This window comes from Peromyscus leucopus, chromosome 8a (assembly GCF_004664715.2).
Source record: "Peromyscus leucopus breed LL Stock chromosome 8a, UCI_PerLeu_2.1, whole genome shotgun sequence".
Classification (NCBI taxonomy): Eukaryota; Metazoa; Chordata; class Mammalia; order Rodentia; family Cricetidae; genus Peromyscus; species Peromyscus leucopus.
The window spans coordinates 25,229,454-25,245,548 of NC_051085.1; the positions used below are offsets into that span (position 1 = coordinate 25,229,454).

At 37.3% G+C, this 16,095-nt stretch overlaps 1 protein-coding gene and 1 long non-coding RNA gene across 2 annotated transcripts in view; one reads left to right on the forward strand and one right to left on the reverse strand.

The window, feature by feature from the left end:
• The window catches only part of Themis (thymocyte selection associated), a 188,492-nt gene that overhangs the window by 49,376 nt on the left and 123,021 nt on the right, over window positions 1-16,095 (reverse strand). The gene's annotated exons all lie outside the window — the stretch shown is intronic.
• On the forward strand, window positions 8,943-10,156 carry LOC119086848. Its single transcript, XR_005090213.1, has 2 exons — window positions 8,943-9,014; window positions 10,024-10,156. It is a non-coding gene; the product is annotated as an uncharacterized LOC119086848 (long non-coding RNA).

Sequence of the window (16,095 nt, forward strand, 5' to 3'; positions counted from 1 at the left end):
ATGAATAACTGCATGTGAAAAAAAAAAACCTCAAGATATTAGTGGTAAAATGATGAGACATTTTTTTTTTCACATGGTAGTACAATAGAGATTGACTGCCCATCATTGACGTGAACTGTAGCATCTTAGGAACACAGCTAGAACTCTCTTTCTTTTTCTATTCATAACCTCCATAAAACACTGGTCCCCCTTTGGCCAAGATGGCTTTTGTAGTTCCATCCATCCTGCTTCCTCCAGTGACTCGCCTTTCGTGTTAGCCTCCCTCAGAAACAAATTTGGAATTTACATACAGCATTTCAAACTTTGTCCTCCAACCAACATACGTGTAAGAAGTACTGGGAAAGATAATGTTTATACTAGATGTCACGTTAAGCATTAGGAATTCTATCTTATTAGGGAGGAAGTCAAAACCAAATGAACAACTGGAAATTAACATTTTAGCACATTCATCACTCTTCAATATAGCACAGTGCTGAGCAAAATCTGAAGGGGCCAGTGAGATGGCACAGCAGACAGAAAGATGTGAGATGTGAGTATAAATGCATGCCGAACAAGCCTGAGGACCTAAGACCAATCCAGAGAACCCACCGTGGAAGTGGAGAAGTGACTCTTGAAAATTGTTCTGTGGCATCCACATGCACACCATGGAACCAGTGCACACATCATATACACACAGTAATAATAATGATTCTATTTCAAAGCAACGTTTGAGAAATTTTGTCTTTACAATTTGGCACAGATGAAGTAGGATTGCTCAACCACCAATTTAGAATATGATCTAGAAATGCCAATTCTACTCATGTTCACTAAGCATTATCCAGTCTACTTATAAAAAATATGCTGAAGGAGCTAATAAGGATATATTGCATATAGATACAGCTTTGTGCTAAAAAATTACTAGCAATAAATGAAAAATGGTACCAGATTTAGCAATAAACAGCAAATAATAGAAGATTTATTATCCACCCAAGACATATAATGTGCATAGAAAATGTTAGTTGTATAAGATATTAACCTAAAAGAATTAGTTATGAATCAAGTTGAGCAGGGATAAGGTAAAAGAATTTAGTTATGAATCATATTGAGCAGGGGTAAGGAAAATAGAGATTTGTCTAAATTAACCATGCTTTGAACTATAGGCATCTTTATTTCACATTGTTCTGTTTCTCTTTAAATATATTTTATACAGTATTCATTTATGCATATAAATTACTCATAGGATAGTTATTTTTTATAATTACATTAATTTAGTGAAAGGAGTGTGAGACAAGTTGGAAAAGAGGGTCTGGTTTGGATTTTATCAAAACACATTGTATATATATGAGAAAGTGTCAAAGAATAAGTAAAATATTAAGTTACATGGGAAAGGCTAGGGGTGTGGTTCAGAGGTAAAGTGCTTGCTTAGCATCTACAAGGTCCTGAGTTCAATCACCAGAGCTGCAAAACTAAATATATAAAAACAAAAATTACCCTGGATTGTGTAACAGGAGCCTCAAAAGAGGTTAATGCTTAGAGTCTACACTGAATGCAATGTGTGTTCTTTACATTTACACTAAAGGAAACCAGAGGGACCCAAAAGATTTTCACCTTCATACTTTCTGTAAAATGTATTTCTATACTTTTAATCTCTCTTAGATTTTCTTTTTATCAGATGTGCCTATGGCACACCCCAGCACGCACACCATACAAACACTGCACCAAGTGCCTGCTAGCTAGGGAGCTAAAATGAAGAAAGATACAAAAATAATAAACTTCAAGGGCAAACAAAAGCAATTGCATAAACCAAAGGAACCTTTAAAATGCCACATTATGAAGACAGCTTTCACAGAAAGCCACAGTTTCTCAGAAAATGAACCTCTAAGTAGACCTTTAATAACTTGACTGTGTAATGTGTTGATGCTTTCTTCAGTGAAAATTTGATATTCAGAAAGTTCACACACAAAGTTCTTTCATACTGAAACATTTGAATTAAAAGCCAGACTGAAATACGCAAGAGGTCAGATTTCAGTGTCCAGGCTCAGTTCCACTCCAGATGTTTTACTCCTATTAGGCGATGTCGTGAGAATTAAAAGTCCATTTGCAAATGAAGAAGTGTGAACAGGAAGAAGTGTGACAAATGCTAAGTCTCATTCCGGTTAGTTAGCATCCTTTGAATTTGGCTTTTGTGGCAAATCCATATCCTAGATTATTACTTTTAGTAAAAATATCCTCCTAGCAATACTTGATGCTACCCTGAGGCTGCTGTGAGTTCCAAATCTAGGGATCGCCATGGGGAGAGAGGTCTGCTTCATTCAACAGAAAAATCATGGGATTATCCAGCCTCTGCACTGCACAGAGCTGGTACCTTCCTTGGTATCCCTAGTTCAGATCTGACAAGTCCAACCTCAAGCAAAGCGATTGTGCTTGGTATTTACTCAGACCGAAGATGGATGTGCACTGTGTAGAGCTGATAGAGAAGCAAAGTCATCATGAAGTCAGTTATGAGGAACTGTGAGGCAGCATCAGTTTATTCTGAAAGAAAGATGTCAACAGCAAAGACATTCAGAAAGAATCTCCATCTCACTCTCAGTTCCCCCCATAGGGATTTTGCTGTGTGTGCTGTATATCTTAACGAGACATGACATTGCTAATAAGGTGGTAGACTTACAGGTAAGTGAAAAACATGCTGTGACAAGATGAGGAATTTTGGAAAATTTGTGAAATAAGGCTATGATGCCAATTAAGTCACCCTATTTGCTGAAGCCCTGGCAAAGCATGACTAGACTACAGGCTTAAAGATTGAAGATAAAATTTAAACTGTAAAATGGGCCTTACCCTCAAATATATTGCTGAATAGAAAGTTAATTAAAGTATAGTAGACGATGAGAACTGCTGCTAGTGCCTTTGATCTCGGTAACAAGTATTACAGAATGCACAAATTGATTTGCAGGTTTTATTAGAACATGAAATGACTCCTAAAGTCTGAGTAGTGTGTGCAGAAACCATGCAGGCCAGAAGACTGTGGGGGTGGTTCATTAGAAGTGCCAAAGAAAAAACAAACAAACAATCAGGACACAAAACAAACAAACAAACGAACGAAACCCCCCAAAACCTACCAACTCTGAGTGTTTTCCCAGACAATGCTGTCCTTCAGAAATACAGGGAGAAAAAAAGCATTTTCCAGACAAGCAAAAGCTGAGAGAATTAAACATCTTTACACCCACCTTATAAGAAATGAGAGTAGAAATGAAAAAACCTCTAGTTAAAAACACTGAGATCTAATTGTGAAATACTCTCCGACCACCAAAAAGGCGAATCAATTGCTTTTAATGCTGATCTAAAAGCTAAGTGACAAAAGATTTAAAATAACCATAGCTATAATAATTTGTTAGCGGGCACTATAAAAAGTTGTAAATAGTGACATCAATAACAAAATGTGCTCCCAGGAAGAAGCAGAAGTATAGGGTTTTTGTATGTGTTTCAAGTTAATTGCTGTCAGCTTAAAATACTCTGTTATGATTATGAAATATTTTATGTAAGGCTTGGTAAATCCAAAGAACATGCCTATACTAGGTAGAAGAAAGAATCAAAGCATATCACTATGAAAATTATCTAGTCACAAAGGAAGACAGGGAGAAAAGAACAAAGAAATTTTACTTAAATTGCAAAGAAAAATTCTGGCTGAATGTTTAGAGATGATAAAAAAATTCTATGCAGACTAACCCAACTAAAGCAGAGATGGTAATGCTTATATTTTACAAAATAACTTTATATTTAAAATTTGTCACAGGAGGGAAACAAGGTCATTGCATAATTCATCCAAAGGCTGTAATAATTTTATACATACACTCACACAATACTAGAGCTCTTAAATATACAAAACAGATATTAAGAGAACTTAGCAGATAGACAACAGTCAATAACAGAAGGAAGATTTAGTGTTGTGCTATCAACATGGACTGTTCATCTACTCATAGAATCAGTTTGGAAATAGTGTATTGAACCATCAAGAAACCAAGTGGTCTTAACAGACACGAATATAACAGTATATCACAAAATGTCAGAATACATATTCTTCTGAAGCAAACATTCTCCAGAATGGATCATATGAGACCACAAAACATTTGCATAACATTCAAGAAGTTTGAAGGTGAGAGAAGAAGCTTAGAAAGGTATCATACTAGTCTAATGTATAAGGATTTGGATTTAATTCCCAGCACTTAAAAAAACTCCTGAGAAGATTAAAGCTATGTCAAGACTGTTTCCTAAGTACCTAGTATTTTTTTTTTTTTTTTTTTTTTTTTTGGTTTTTCGAGACAGGGTTTCTCTGTGTAGCTTTGCGCCTTTCCTGGGACTCACTTGGTAGCCCAGGCTGGCCTCGAACTCACAGAGATCCACCTGGCTCTGCCTCCCGAGTGCTGGGATTAAAGGCGTGCGCCACCACCGCCCGGCAAGTACCTAGTATTAAACTGGAAGCAGAAAGAAAAATTTACATTCTTAGATAAAAAATGGAACAAAGACAAAATAAAAAGGTTATCACCACAATCTTGAAACAACAGAAAATGAAAATGCAGCACATCAAAATTTATGAATTGAAGCAAAATTAGTATTAAGGTAAAAGTTTATAGCCATAAATGTCTGCATTAATAAAGATAACATGGGAGGTGTGGTGGCCAATGCTTGTTAGCTCAGCACGTAGAAGCCACAGGCAGAAGGACCCTGAACAGAGGAGTCTACACAACTAATTTCAGACTAATAATAAAGCCCCATCACACACCACACACAGAAGAATGATGTAAAAAGAAAGAGAGCAATGTCAAGTGTGCAGCCTTCCTTTACATCTCAAAAAAAATCAACTAAACCTGAAGTGAACAAAGAGAAACCCTGTCAGAATAGAAACAACCGAAATCAGGGCTAGAGAAGTAAAAGGATAAGTCAATTAAACTGAAAACTGTTTTTCAAAGAAAAAATGAAAGAACTCTACCTGGATGAGAGACTAAAACAGGAAGACCCAAATAAATATAATAAATAAAAGAAAGGATATCATAAGGGATAACACAGAAACACAACGCATCATGATGAATCACCATGAACAATTATAACAACTAGAAAACCAGAAGGAATTGGTACAGAGTTAGACACAGACACATTCAACCTATTGTGACTGAATCATGAGAAAATAGGAAGGCTGACCTGGCCGGTGATTAATCAATAATTAAACACTTCTTGCTAAAGAAAAGTCCAGGACTTTCACTGGTAAATTCCATCAGACATTTAAGGAAGAATAATGCTGAATTTTCTGTAGACTCTTCCAAAATATTTGAGAGGAAAGCATAATTCTAAACTTATTTTACAAAGCCAAGATTTCCTGCCACCTAAGCCCAAGAAGGATACAGGAGCATAAGAATACTCCAGGCCAGTTTCCCTGATGTAGATCCAGATGTTCCCAACAAAATACTAGCAAAGTATATACAACCTTTAAATAATACATTAAAGGGCTCAGAAGTCAGCATCAAGCTGGACTTGTAGTGCATCATCTCTTAGGAGGCAAACCTTGCGGTAATTGTGATAGGCATTGGGCTTCTAACTACAAAATTCCCCAATTCTTTTCAAATTAAAGATTTTATTGAGCCAGAGAGATGGCTCAGTGGGTAAAAACAGTTGGTGTGTAAGCCTGATGACCTGCATTCTGTCTCTGAAACCCATGGTAGAAGGAGAGACACAACTCTTGGAAGTTGCCCTCTGCCTCCAATCACACCGGATCACAAGTGTGTACCCCCAACACATACAAAATAATAACAAGAATAATTGTTAAGGTTTTTTTTTTTTTTTTTTTTTTTTTTTTTAAAAAAAAAAAAAAAAAAAACAAAACAAGGAACTGATTAGCTTGGTTTCTCGGCCTAAGGAAATGGGTCATAGAACAAGAATTGTGATGTTTCCAATATAGTGTTTACTATTTCACAGTTTCATCCACAGTGTTTTCTGAAGTTCCATAGGATGCTGATGGAAACTATCTGGTATAGCAGGATACCATCTTCTGGTTGTTTTAAATCTTGGTGCCAGCTTAACTATAGTTTTTGTGTGATACAGAAATGGGTCCCATAAGATAATATTGGAAAACAGCAATATCCTCATTCTGTACATTGTAACTGAGTAATAGATGGCCAACAGTAATCTAAGTACAATAAAGGATTCATGGCATGTAAGCAAGACAAGCCACCAAATGACCCTCTAGGAAAAGAAAGAAAAGGAAAGGAAGGGAATACAGAAAGCTGATGACCTCTCAGTTTCATTTCTGTTGTTGGGAGAAAATACTCTGACAAAATGCACTTCAAGGGAGAAAGTGCTCACTGGCCTCATAGTTTCAGGTTAAAATCTGTTACTGTGGGAAGACAAGGGCAGAGAAAGAATGACACACAGCTTCTTGCTTGCTTGCTTTCAGCTTTCTCTCTTAGGCTGTCCACGACCCCCTGCCTAGGGGATGCTGCTACTGGAAGTGATCTGAATCTTTAAAATTAGTTAATAACCAATCACCTATGCCTGCCCCCCAGACCAATCTGGTCTGTATAATATCTCATTAAGAGTCTCTTTCTGGGTGATCCTAGGTTATGTTGAGTTGATGGTTAAACTAGCATGTCTGTCTTTGTCATGAACTCACCTAAGAAATTAAGGACACCAGTGACTAAAGTTTATGAATTTCATTCCAACACTATCCAGATTCACTTTCTAAACGTCCACACGTGAAAGTATCAATATGCCAGGAAGTACTCATTTGCATGACTGCCCGAGCACCAGTGCACAAAGCTGCTGCCAGTTAAAAACAGTAGCGCAGAAACAGTTTGTTAACTTGAAGATCAATGCCAGAAACATAACTCTAAAATCATTGACAAATCCCTCTATAATTTTAAATTACACCACAAGGTTATTTCTCGTCAACGTCACTTTTGCGGTAGCATGAAAGATGGGAGCTATTATGTGACAGTCTCCAGCACAATGGCTCCATGACCAACTTCAACTTTACTCAAGATGGCTGTCTGCCAGGAGCCGCTAATGGCTACGTGTGACAAGATGATAATAAAAGTGAAGAGCCCGGAATGATCAGTATACAAAACATTTCAGCAAAATTTCCAGCACTTTTAGAGGAAGCTGTGACTTTTTCCTTTCAAGTCCTCTGTCACTCAATCACACAGTCTCCTGCCTTTTGTTAATTAATTATTTACTCATATGACAGTTGCTTTATTCAGCTCGAAGGGGAAAACTAGAATTGATAGTATATTGTATAGCATTTTAATATACTAATCAAATTTGTTTCTTAAGTGAGTTACATGAGAGCATTTCTTTGCTGAGCTTTTACAAGGAAACAGTAATATCACTTTGAACTCCAAAATGTGCCACTCTGCAGTCCAATTATTTATGTCCCGATAGAAAAGACTATCACAATTAATCTTGGAATATATCGGGGGGGTGCTGGTGGTAAGTCTATAACATGCCACAACTTTTCAAAAAAGACATTTTTCCATTAGAACATTTCTGTCAGTTTGTGATTATTTTGCAGCCAAAGTAATGAAAACCTAACATCGCCATAAAAAGAATCATCTTATTTTTAAAAAAAAGAAAAGTGGGAAATAAAAATATCTATACTTCAAGTCCAAAGAACATTCTTTCATTCCATAACAAAATTTCCCAGTAAAACTTTCTGTGATATTGTAATAGAAGTATCTATTTTTTGCATACATTTTAAAATGGTTTGAGAAAGAAAGAATTTTTATTCTCTTAAAGGGAAAGCACAGAGGGGTATCATTTAAGGGCATTGAGGGAAGTAAGTCTTTGAATCAATGAAACCTTGTGACTAAATTACTTTTGATCTTTAATATGAGTTTTATAGTGCTTTCTAGCTTACTGAATTCTTTCATGTAAACTCCATGGTTAGGCCATCAAAAATAAGATTTTTGCTGTTTCTGTCTTTGACTGAGTTAACTTACTAACATGATCCTAAACAAAAAGCGGTTACTTTTTAATACCCCAAATCAGTGGTGGTTCCTCCAGACAGGTATTCCTCAGTAACATTTTTTTTTCTACATAACAAACTAAATTTTATTATGAAATCCCTGAGGTAGGTCTCTGCCTAAATCTGGGTGTGTCTGCTCTAGAGCTGTTCTCCACTGCTTTCTGTTTCTCTGACGGTTCTTGGCAAAATGGCAGCTTTTGGCGCGACTGAGAAGCGTCAAAGACTGTAGAGTGCAGAAGTCAACCGAAGTGTCAAACATCTTCAGTAGCCAGCTGCTCTTCTGATAGAGAACACAATTCTGTAGGCAACTTGGAGAGAAGAAAGAAGCTTCAGACTGAAAATGCTAAACTGGAGAAAGAAACTGAAGGGCTGAACAGGAGCTAATTCAGGCAGAAATTAAAAATGGAGTGAAACAAATACCATTTCCATCTGGCACTCCTGGGCAAGCTGACTCTAAAGTTCCTGAAAATATGATACAACCCACAGCAGGGATGGCCACCTCTTCCGGGACAGAGGAGAAACATTAAAGGAGGAGAGGAAAAGAAATAAAGTGAGAGAGAAAATCAAAAAGAGGGAGGAAGAAAGTGCTGCCATCTCAGAACCATCTGTAATTCCCCCTTCTAGGGATTCTGCCACCCCTTCTGGCCTCTCAGGCACACATGTGATGCATACACATTCATGCAGACAAAACACTCATGTACTTAAGATAGAAATAAATATTTTTGTAGAAAGAAAAGAAAAGGAGTAAGAGGAATAAGAGAAAATGCAGTAATCATTTGTAACAAGTGCTGACTTGACCAAATCAATAGATGTTTCATCCCTGGATCTTCAAATCAGTTGTGCAATCACTGCCAGAGAAGCTGACGCAGGTTCTTAGAATGTAGAAGAAACAAACAATAAAGATCCATCTCCAAGGACAATTGTCAGTGGAATGGTGAGTCGTCTTCCTCTAGAACTGTCACAGAATAGGAAGATGATTTCACTTTGGAATCTGCCAATGAAGGAGTACTGTCTCAAGCCAAGAATGGTATGTGAGTTCACCAGAGGAGAAATTTGGCTTCTTCTAATGGGTCCATTCTGGAGGATAATAATCTCTAGTACAATCCCTAGAACCCAAAAAGGAGCTGAATCCTAGGAAGAAGATTTGGGAGCAGATCCAGCCCAATATGTGTAATGATGATGAGTGTGTGGTCACGTACAGAAGGGGTCCCTTAAATGTGAGGAGAAAGGGATGTGCAGGGCTCAAGCCATGGCAACAGCAGAATTAAACAAGATAACAAGCCCTGTTACTGAAAAGCATTGAGAAAAACCTTAATAACAATAAAAGGGATATATTTGTTACTTAAACATAAAAGCAGATTTAAGGGGTACATCAGGATCAAACCCATTTCCTGCCTATTTTCCCATAGCCACTTGACAGCATTTGACTTGTCTTCCCTTTTCATTTCTTTGGAAGATGAAAACTTCCTAACTTCCCTTTAATTTGGGACAAGAAACATTGAAAAGGAGTAGTGTTGAAGGTGTGTATTCAGAGGAGCCTATGATTTATGTGATTAGACTGCAAAGGTATACTTCTCAACTGTCTCCTGAGTAATCATCACCTCAAAAATAGTGTGAGTGGGTTACACATCCCCAGACATTTGCCCGGGTCCACTGTTTGGTGCAAATGCTCCCTAAAACACACTATTGGGAATGCCCTTCATCCAAGGCAGCCTCTTATGGGAAAGTGCTGAATGCTGGTGTCGGCCAACACAACCGCACTCCTTGGTAATGGGTGTGTCTCCCAGTATCTTCCCAATACGCCTCCAACTCTGCCATTAGCTTTTGAGCATATTATTTTCTTGCACATTTAAGATTTTCAGAAATTGTGAAGTTACTTTTATGAAAAATTGGAGCCACCTCCAATGACAGCAGGAGTGTATATTTCATTTTGTTCTGATGTCTTCATTTGTAAAGGGTACTACCGAAGAAGCTCCTTTTACTGTAGATAGCAAAGCTTCATGCCAACTTCAAGAACCCCATATATCTAATTACAGGATGCTCCAGTATGCCAATGGGACAGCTACTGAGGCTTTCAAGAACTCTCAAAGTCAAGAATACAGTTAAAACTTATACTGTCTGCCTCAAAACTTCAGTAAGACAAATGCATAAACATAAGTGGTCTCTTCAGGCTCTCAGCACTTCTGTAGACTCAAGACTAAATTCACGTGTAAAACTATTGTAGAGAAAAGAATCACAGCTTTCTTACATCTCTTTATTACTCAATGACTTTATCTGTTAACTATTTTCCAGGAAATATTTCCCAAAGCAACAAAGTTTTCATCATACCATGAGTATAATAAAAAGAAATTGAGAGTGAATAATAAAGGTTCAAGTTGGGGTGGGTTGTCAAATATGAACATGAATGTGGACGCTGACCTCATTGACCAATTTTGAGGCACAGGAGGGTCAACTACAATGGTGGCAAGTGATGGCATGCTATTGAATTTGAAGACCATTTCTAAAAAATGAAGAGATTTTTCTAATTCCAAATGTGAGGAACTGTTTCTCAAGTTACATAGAAGGTATGGAAAGGCACTGTGTATATGTGAATGCTAGCTTACCAATGAAAACCTACTTGCAAAGAAACCTACAAATATTCTCAAATAAATTTTCATTGCTGCCCATCCAGGACTAAGCTTTGTCAAGTGACTAAAAGCAGCATAGAGCCACAGAGATTAAAATTAACTTCCCAAAGGCAGCTCATCAGGCCTGATGACTTAATCTGTGAAACAGATTTAAAATCAGCTTAATTTCTATGATATCTTGATATGAGAAGTCTAACAAATTTTCAGTTATCTTTCTATAGGCCCATTATATTTCATTCTTAGCTCTTCAAATAACCCCTTACATGTTTATGATGACCACAAGAAATTTCCAGTGGAATTTTACACACTTCATGTACCTTTTGACTTGTTTATTTGATACAGTTAACTAACAGTGTTTTGTAAATATAAAATGGATCATGAATTATTAAGTAACACTTCTCTCTGTTTTAAAACATTCACTTTAATAATGATGAGTTAAAAATAGCTTGTTATTGAATACAGAGTCATCATCTTTTCTATTACATCTCAAATACTAAGAAAGTTATTTCCTTTTTTCAGATAACTAAAGTGTGTATGATATGTTCAACAGGTCCACTAGAATAACTGGAACTTGCTGATGGTTTATGTGGCAGTTTGAATGAGAATGGTTCCCATAGACTCACACACCAGTGTACTTGGCCTCCAGGTAGTAGAACTCTTTGGGAATGATTTAAGGGTATGACATGTTTGGAGGTACTGTGTCTCTGGGGGTAGACTTTGTGGTGTCCAAAGATCCCTGTCATTCCCAGTGTGGCTCCTTTTGTCTACTGCTTGAAGATCAAGATGTGAGCTCTTAGCAGTTCCTGCAATCATTCCTTTGTTTCTCTTTGGACTCTAACCCTCTGAAATGGTCAATCCAACTAAACACTTTCTTTTATGAGTTGTCTCGGGCGTGGTATTTTGTCAATGCAATAGCAAAGTAACTAAGATAGTTTAAGAGGGAGTTCCTCCAAATTCAGAGACATATTTTCCATTCTTTTTAGAACCTTTGTCTGGAAAACAGCACAAAGAGGCACACAAATGCACACGCTACTCTGCTCCTCAGTGTAGATAGTTAATGATGTTTCCATTGACACAGATTATTTTTTTTCTCCTTTAATGGAAGAAGTGTATTTTCAGAGTGAAACAAATGGTAACTAACATTATTTATATTCCAGGGCTTCATCTCCCATGCCCTCTAACTTACTTAAATGCCACGCTGTGTTTCCGGACTCGTTAGTGACTCCAGGCACATTTCTCTCCCCCTTGCCTCTGTCAACCCAGCAAGCTGTTCCCCCTGACTTCAAAGTGTAAATATTTTTTGCTTCATCATCAGTTTGGCAGTCTAAAGGGAGCTTTGGCTTACCTAAAAAGAAGCCATATTTTTCAAAGAAAACAATAGAATAGAGACGCTAATCAATGCTTCCTTTCAGAATATGCATTTCTTTTTTAAAAAAGACTAGGGGGGATTTCTTTTACGAAAGAATAAAGGCAGACTGAGAATGACGCCTTCAAAGAGTATTAATCATATTTTGAAATTCAAGTTGATTAAAAAATGACACAATTACCCAGATTATTTATATATTTATATGATTATTCAGATCAGAAATCTAACAGGTCCAAAAATATTAGAGTGTTTTGAAACAGAAGTTCCCAAGTTACTCATTTTGTTTTCAGTAACTTGATGATGAATGCTAGAGTTTTATTCCTATTGCTTCTCTTTCTTCTGGAAAATTCCACCCTTTTGGCAGCCTGCGACTTAGCTCCTAGCACACCGGCAGACTTCCTTGCTTAACAGGTGGTCAGTTCTGAGGAGTCTTTCCATTTGAAATAGAATAAGGCTGTGCTCTGTTTGAAATGTAAATGTTCAGGGCTTCAGACATACACTATCAGAAAATAATGTGGATTCCAATTCACTTTGCAAATGTCTGTGTCCAAGTTGCTTTCTAAATTCTAGTTGACTTCTACCTCAACGGGAGAATGAAAACTATAATCATACTTAGGTAATTGTTTTATTTCTCAAGATAAAACATCAAATGAAGGCTTTAATAAGGAACAAAATATATAAAATGCTTGTAAGTAAAATATTTTTGTTTTTGTTTTATTTTGTTTGTTTATTTGAGTTTTTGTTGTTGTTGTTTTTCAAGACAAGATTTCTCTGTGCAACAGCCCTGGCTGTCCCAGAACTCTCTTTGTAGGCCAGGCTAACCTCAAACTCACAGAGATCTGCCTGCCTCTGCCTCTTGAGTGCTGGGATTAAAGGCGTGCACCACCACCACTACCAGGCAAAACATGCATTCTTAAGGATCTCACAGAACTGGTCAAATGCTTTGAGTTAGTGGTTCTTCACTTTCTTTACATTAAACAGAGAAAAAAGTTGTTTTTAAACTCTTGACATTGTACTCATTCTGAATAAATGAAAATTAACGCCAAAAGGGGGACCTGTCATTTGCTTGGCTGTGTCTGAAATGCTGTCCTATATCTTTCTTGCATTCCCCTACACACTTGCTAGATAGATAGTATCTAGTTCCCCATGTAGAGAAGAAGCACAGAGGTGGTCCAACATGCCCAACAGCCTACAGTTCACCTACTCAGGCATTGCCCTCTACTGCCCAGGATGCTTATTGCACAAACTTAAGGTTTTTCTCTGCTCCATTAAATAAAGGCCCTTAGACATTACCTTTAAGTCCCATAGCAGTCACTAACCTCACATTGGATGTTGAAACTATGAAAGTTATTATTTACAATTTACTTTAGCATCACGTCAGACAGGAATGGACTTCTTTTAAGTTACACAATAGATTTTTTTTTCATTTTTTACTTTTTCACAATTAAAAAATTCATATATTTATAGTCCTCACATCACTATTCTCTCTTCCTTCTTCCCCAGGGTAACTGCAAATAACAGTGTATGTGGTGTGTGTGTGTGTGTGTGTATTCATCACATCATGTAGAGATGCACATGATCATATCCAAACGTGTAATTTTGTCTGTGATTTTTAATAAATGGAAAAACAATGTATATTTTGCTTCATAATTTGCTATTTTCACTTACTAAGTTGTGTTGAGCCCTATTTTAAAATATACCTGTACCTGCATTAGTATTTAGAAGCTTTATATCATAACCTTCTGTGGCTTTTCTAACTTTTCTTCCATCAATAGACATCTGCATTACTTCAATACCTTCAGTATGTAAAGCAATCTAAAAATGATTTTCTTATGAACATGTAAGTGACGGTTTCTATAACACAAATAACTGATCATTAAGACTGCCAGGCTCAAATGCACACAGGTAAGTCATTCAAGAATCTGTGTCCTCATACTCTGGGTGTTTAAGCCTCACCTTTATTTTCATTTTGTCTTGAGTGAATTCAAATTTCTCATTTTAAAATTTGCATATTCTTGATTTTCCATGAGATTAGGCAGTATTTCACACATTATTGATGATTCACATTTTGGGAAGTTTCTTATTGTTTGAGTTTTCCTCCCCAACTTACAAGGGGAAATAGGTTCATGGGCCCATACTGCAATGAAAACCTTCATCAGCTTACTGAGGCTCTTGTAGGAAAACTTCCTGTAGCTTGGCCTGTGGCTTCTTTCTTGTTTTCCCGCTTAATGATCAAGCTCTTGAGGTCAGCCTCTGGAATACCGTGGCTGTAGCGCTTGGTACGTGTACAGCCAGATTCACTCTTGTGATGTCATTACAAAGATTCTTTCTATGTAGCCAACGCACCTGCTAACAGACTCTTAATTAACACGGCTCTTCCTTGAAAATAGCCATTCTAGCTCTCAAGTCCAAATCATTAAAATGTTCACACTCTCAGAGAAGTCTAAACCTGTGAGAAAGTCTCCTGAATGGTAAAGATCTGATTCCTTCAATTATCTAGCTCACTAAAAGCGGGGGGGTGGGGGGGTGGGGGGCGATTCAGCTCAGTTGAGAAGGAATTCTTACTCTACAGGCAGTCGAAATTTGTTAGCCCCCTCCTGGCTGCATCAATCATGATATTACTTAGAAAAAAGTTACCAAAGTTAAGTTAAATTGATGTGATAGTGCTGGGTAAGTTCCAGAATTCAATGTCGGTTTGAATATAAAGACATACTACTCCAAGTAAGCATTTGAAGCCCATAAGTAGCTTTGTCTAAGTAACCGTGATTTGTATGGTTAAAATATAATTAAGAAGCTAGGGATGATTTCAAGATCTTGCAATAAAAGAATAAGAACTTTGGGGCCTGCAATATACTTCCTTGGGATCTAAGACAAAGAATGTATATTTTTATAACAGTTTCACACAAGGAAGCCAATGTGAAGGCACTGAGACCTACTGGCAAGCTCTTAGAGGAGTGTCTTATGTTTCTGATCATCAGACATATCCCTGACATCCCACTAGCTGCCAACTTCTAACACCTGACTCTTCCAAAAGAAGGATTTACATTTTTAGAGTATGTTGAACCTCTTTATCTCATTTTTTGTCATTAAAATTGGAACACTGTTAAAAATATTCAGAGATTTTAAAAATATTTATTTAAGAAATATCTTTCTATGACTGATACGTTTCTACAATTCTAAACTTCCGCTTTAAGATTTTTAAAATACCCTTTCAGGACAACAGACAGATTATGGGTATTTTCATCACAGGCATGACATCTGGTATCTTTTTGCCTGCCAAGATCTATAAATGGCTTCAAGTATCACTCTGTAAAAAAACTATCTTATTAAAGAAGCCAGGAAACCTGAAGCATAATTAATACAGCAATGACTCTGCGTGGCTCTAATACCAGCTGCCACATCACTATGTGCTATAGAAAAATATTTAAGATGAACTAAAGTTTAAAGTAAGACACTCATAACGATCACATGTATTCATTTTTAATCTATGTCATTCTGTGTTCTTATACAGCCAGTGACTTACATAGCTCAGTTAAGTGTTGCCGAGTAACAAATCACCCCAAGATCTAGTGACTTTGCACCATGCTATTTTGTTATTTGTACCACGCTGAAGCGACCAGGTCCAGCTCTGGTGGATATCATCTGGGGCACTTCATCCGTGATGTCTCATCCTCAGCCTGACAATATGGTGAAGACACATAGGCTCTGGTAGGGTAGTCTGACAACTGAGTATCCCAATCATCTTTCCAACCCAATAGCCAACTCTTGTGACTGGCTGACCGGGCCTATCTTTTAGAGCAAAGGAAAAACTGCCTGACTTCATGTGGTTCAGCAAGAGTCCTGAACCAATGATACTTTCACTGCAGTTAAGTTGGCTGAAGCAACCCAAGGGAAAGCACAAACCCAACAGGGAAGATGTATTAGTTACTTTTCTCATCGTGTGGCAAAAACTAAGGAAGATATAGTTTATTCTGGTTTACAGTTCAAGGGGATAAATTCCATCATCACAGGGAAAGCATCCTGGCTGGAGCAGGAGACTGACTAGTCATATCATGCATAGTTAGATAGCAGAGAATGGGCAGCAGGAAGGGAGAGCAAGCTATAAAATGGAATTG